Here is a 5,178-nt window from a genome sequence, read left to right as displayed (position 1 = left end):
CCTATGGTGTCCCCTTCAAGGAAGTGTGCTTTGGGAGGCATTAAGCTATGCAATAGTTGTGAACCAGCCTCCTCCCTACCCACTTCCCAGAAACCATTTCTTTGGCCTGTGCTGACTGAGACCCAGCCAGCTGGCTCCTTTCCAGGCATCAGGCAGCAGAGAACGTTAGTAAATAGTCAGCCACACCTGAACTGCTTAGAAGTTTGATGGGATCCTGTTCAGTCAGAAGCTTTCTTTGCTCCCGCCTGCTTTGTCCCACGCAATGTGGTGTGGCAAAGCAACACGCCAGGATATTTCCTACTTTTCCAGTCTCACCTCATTCCCTCTTCCCACCAATTTCTGCCATTACACTTTTCCTTTTCCTACTTTCCCCATGGCACAGTTCCAGGCAGGCAGCATCTCGCTTTTATGTCCTGCTCCTCATCACTGCACTGCAGCACAGAGGAGATGCGGAGCCTGCTGGGAACAGGGGGAAAAGTTACTGCTGCTAATGGGGAAAGCCACAGATATTGATGAATCTTGTGTCAACCTACTGCTCCTAAAGAGAAAGCCTTCTCAGAGCTTCTCCTTCTCTCCAGTGGTCCTGCTCCTCCTTGGGTGTCTTGATGTCGTTCAGCTTTCATGCAAGTAACACAAAAACTGAGGAGAGTATTTACACAACACAAAGATGGGCTCCACCAAAGGTGGTAGGACAGACCCAAACTACTGCATTTCTAGGAGCAACAAATCACATAGTTGTATTCTGCTGAGTCTTAGTTTTCATCAGGAAAAAACAAATCTCTACTTGGAAGGTGAGGTTAAAAGTATATTTAAAAACAGTCAGGTTAAACAGAGGCAAAGATGCTACTAAGAACAATCTCCACTTCTCAGAAAGTGAGTATGAGCACGTGATCTCCAAGTGCTGTGCTGTTTGGCAGAACCTTGGACTACTGATGCCAAGATGTGACATCTCTGCCCTTTTCCCGGGTCAAGTGATAACATTTTAAGCTACAGCAGCATTTCACTTCAATGCCAAGGGTTCAGTGGACCAAACAAGGAAAAGAATGGAAATTCATTACCATAAGGGTGAAAAAATTATTATGGTCCTTTAATGTGAACTTGCTACTTGATGAACATAAATTATCAGTGTCCTCAGAACTATTGCTGTACCCCAGCTTGTAGCAAAGACTCAAAATGAAATTTAGTCTTTCCCAAATTTATTATTTCCCAAAGCTAACAGCCTTTATCTTCATCTTATCTGCCCCTTGTCTTTGTGCAATTTTTTACTGAAACCAAAATAATAGTCTCTTTTTAAAGGACTAGGTTTTGCTGATTTGAAATGCCTTTTCCAAGAGCTATATTTACTTGCTTAGCAATTTCAGATTTTCCCTTTCAGCACAGGTAAAAGTAGTTATCCTTTTCTTCTGTCAACTCAGTCTGCATGGACCAGTTTGCCCTCACATACCTGGAGTGCAGGATCCTGTTTCAGCCCAGCTTGCTTCTTCTGCTCAGTGAGATTTCTCTAAACATAAAGAGAAAACCAGTTCTTGCTGACAGTTTTGCTCCTGGAGCTGCACATCCAGTTTTCAGGTGCTCTTCAACTCTTCTGCAGATTTTGGGATTGAAAAGTGAGGAGGAGAGGCTTCCCTCAAGAGTCATCCCGAACGGAAGGGGTGGGGACAGATCATGCAGAGAGGCAGTCTGCAGCAGGCTCCACATCAGTTGCCTTTACTCCACCTTTCATTTATTCATTATCTAAGGAGTTTAGAAGGAAAGATGCACCCAAACACTGTACTACACCATGATGTGTGTGATGCAGACATTTAAGACACTGCAGAGGCTTTAGACTTTTTTATAACTGAGATATTTAGCATCAGTGGTGTGTTTTCTGATGCATTTTCTTGAAGAATATTAATATTCTTTCTTGACTATAATAAATGTCATTAATGAAATTTGAGGCAGATTAAGATTAATCAGTCCTGGCAAATTTGCCAAATCAAAAAACTTACTAAGTCTCCCTTAGCACACACAACATATTACAACCACACCCATAAGTATTCTCAACAAGTTGAAAAGTGTTCCAGGTTATTTGTGATTAGACTTGCATTTGACAGGCAAGAAAGTCTTGAGTCTGTGGTGCCTGACTGAAATTTTCCATTCCTATTTCCACAATGGCACTGTATGCAAGGAACATAAACTGAGCCCTCGGTCTGACATACACTCCTTTTCTCTCTGTATACACATGGTCTGGGGGTGTGTGCACGTTGGAGGGAGACAAAAGAGCTCAAAGGAAATTACAATGTAATTTCAAGACAAAGATCAGTAAGGAAATTTTTATTCTTGATGTATATGACAAATGAGTTCCCCAGTCACCCAGCAGATGCTCAGAAGTATTCTGTGAGGTAGGGACTATAATCTGAGGACTATGTTCAAAAGGTGATAGATGGACTCAGTTCACCAAACTTCAGGCATTTACAGTGATGATGTTTTCATGTCAGCAAGGTGTCTACACTCCCACAGTGTCATCAATATTAAGAGTATGATTCACACTCCATGGGTGTATTTTTTGAATGAAAATAGGTAGTCCCCTAGATGACCCAAGTAGAGCAATAAGATTGCTGTGCTGAATGCATAATAACCCAGGCACAGTGAGTCCTACCTCTGCTGTGGAAGCTGCATACAACTCAAAATTAAGCTTTGTCATGACCAGAATGAGGGTGTCTGTCCTGTTACACCTGTCAGTAGATTTGCACATCAGGATTGTACAAGAAACCATTAAAAAGATTGCTTGTGTTGCAAGGGAGGGAGTGGGGAGACTCGACTGAAAAGATCCAGTTTGTACTTTGATATTAGTGGCATATTGCTTGACCTTGTGCAACCCTAGACAGGTGGGTATCTTGTACTCAGATCCACAAGACTGAAGTATTGTCTTCCTGCCTTGCCCCCATGGAATGTGGATTCATCCAAGCTGCAGTCCCCTGGAACAGACTGAGCCAGCAGAAGGCTGTATCTGATCCCCACATGCATCTCATGACTGTAAACCCTGTCTTGGTGCCCAGCCTTGTGGGTGGTTAGGGTAAAAGGAGAGTAAAGGACTCACTCTGCTCTAATGGAAGCCTTTGCCTGCAGAGAGTGTTTATGTTTGACCTGCAAACCCTCTATCATTCAGATCTCCCATGCTTGATGAGACAGTCTTTTTCCCTGTAAGATGCAATCACCTCTGTAATGGACTCAGGATTATGGAGATCATTGCATCCATGAACTTCCTACAGTCTCAAGGAACTTATACGTTTAAATTTTTATGCCTGCTGTGAATATTTCTAATTTAAAGGGTTAAAAAAAAAAAAAAAAAAAAAGAAAAAGGGAAGAAAAAAGGAAGACAGATAGGAGTTGGAATGAGGAAAACAGATTTACTTGTTCAAACACACAGTGGTGGAATTTCTCATTCACTGGAGATACACAGCTGGTTTTTTGGCTGGTTTGTCTTCTTTTGCTCCTTAAGGCTTGCACCAATACTTCTCCAATTGCTCCTCCTGGTTTTATAGAAATGGACATAGACTAAAGCCCAAAAGTTAATCATCACAGCTCTTAGCTGCAATTTTAGTTGTATGTCAATAAAAGAAACAAGATCCTAGGACATGGAAGTTTTCTGCCCTGAGGCAAAACAGAAAGGTATTCTCTCCAGATGACTACTGATATCTGAAACCCAGAAAGGCAGGTACTCTGGTGGCATCTAGTGCAGAAGTGAAACACTCAGATGGAGAAACCAACGAGCAGGTTTAAACATGTCCAATCTACAGTCACCCCATACAGTATTTGGAGTGCTGCTGGTAACAACAGACTTGCCAGAAAGCTGAAATCATTACAGAGGTTTTATTTATGTTGTGAAAAAAACTGTTCAAAGCATCTCTGTTGAGTGACAGGATTGCAGCCTAAAAGCTGTAGACAAGGCAAGAGAGACAGCCCCTCTCCTCCTGCACAGTGCCAGCCTTGTTCAGGGGTTACCACTGCCGAGGTACCTTGTGAGGACCCAGTGGGGAGGCTCCTGGGAAGGACCACAGCAGAGGTGCAGTGGGATGGAGCCAAAATGCAGCTCTGCAGAGCCAACTGTAATGCCACTGGGGACTCTGTACCCAACATCTGCCTTCATAGCACGAGGAATCCTTTGGGATTTGGTTTTCTTCAAGAGGGCAGCATAGCTATTCCTTCTAATAAAGCCTCACTGAAAAGACAGCCTTACTACTGAGCTTGTAATTTGGAGCTTGGTTTGATGCTTTTTTTCTTTCCTGTATGTTAACCTGATTCCTTTCCCTCCATCCATGGAGGGAGGACATGTAAAATGGTTCACATCTAAAGGTACCTACTGAGTCATCACTTGGGAGGAAAGAAATATATTTTAAGAAATCTGATTTAATACTACAGGTTTCTGTCTTGTGTGTCCAGTCAGTGTTTGAATAAAGACCCTTGGGAATCAGGCCAGTTCTTCTTATTGCAAATCAAGGGTTGGCAGGAGGTTTACATGTACAAACATTTCTTTATCCTCAGTAAGAATTAAGTCTTACACTTACAGTTTTGTTCTTTGCCATTTACCTAGCATGGTTCTCTGGAGTTTGTGGCTGCCTTTGCCTGGAGCATGACAAAAATTCTCTAAGGAATCCTGTGATTTGATTAGTAGTGAACCATATCCTCACTCTTTCCCATGCTTTCCCATGTGTCTAAGAAGAAAGGCTCCGAAGTCTGTCCTCTGTGGGAGTGAGTGACCTTATCTGCTTTATCTGGTGCATCATTGGCAGGCATGACCATGTTCCTTCCCTGCACTGATCAGAGCACCCGCTGCTCCTCACAGGCACCAGGACTAGGGTGATTGCTGCTTCTTCGCCATAAATCTTCACATCTCTCAACACACTTCCACTCCCTTGTGATTTTATTTGCTGCTAAAAAATAATGGGCTCAATCTGTCATCATCACTCCCTTTGGCCATCTCCCCATTGCATCCACCCCTTCTTCCTCCTGTTCCACTCTGTTCCATTTATGTAAGTTGTTTGAAGCCACTGGTTTCAGTTGGTTTCTGGTTTTCCCTTTTAATGTCCCAGGGTTTTTCTGGAGTAGGCTAGGGTCAGCTCTCACAGCATACAAGTACTTATCTATGTAAAATCAATATTATGACTTTCACCACAGGGGTAGAAGGATGATCTGCAA

Source organism: Zosterops lateralis (assembly GCF_965231275.1).
Source record: "Zosterops lateralis genome assembly, chromosome: 1".
Taxonomy (NCBI): Eukaryota; Metazoa; Chordata; class Aves; order Passeriformes; family Zosteropidae; genus Zosterops; species Zosterops lateralis.
This window is presented reverse-complemented; position numbering follows the sequence as displayed.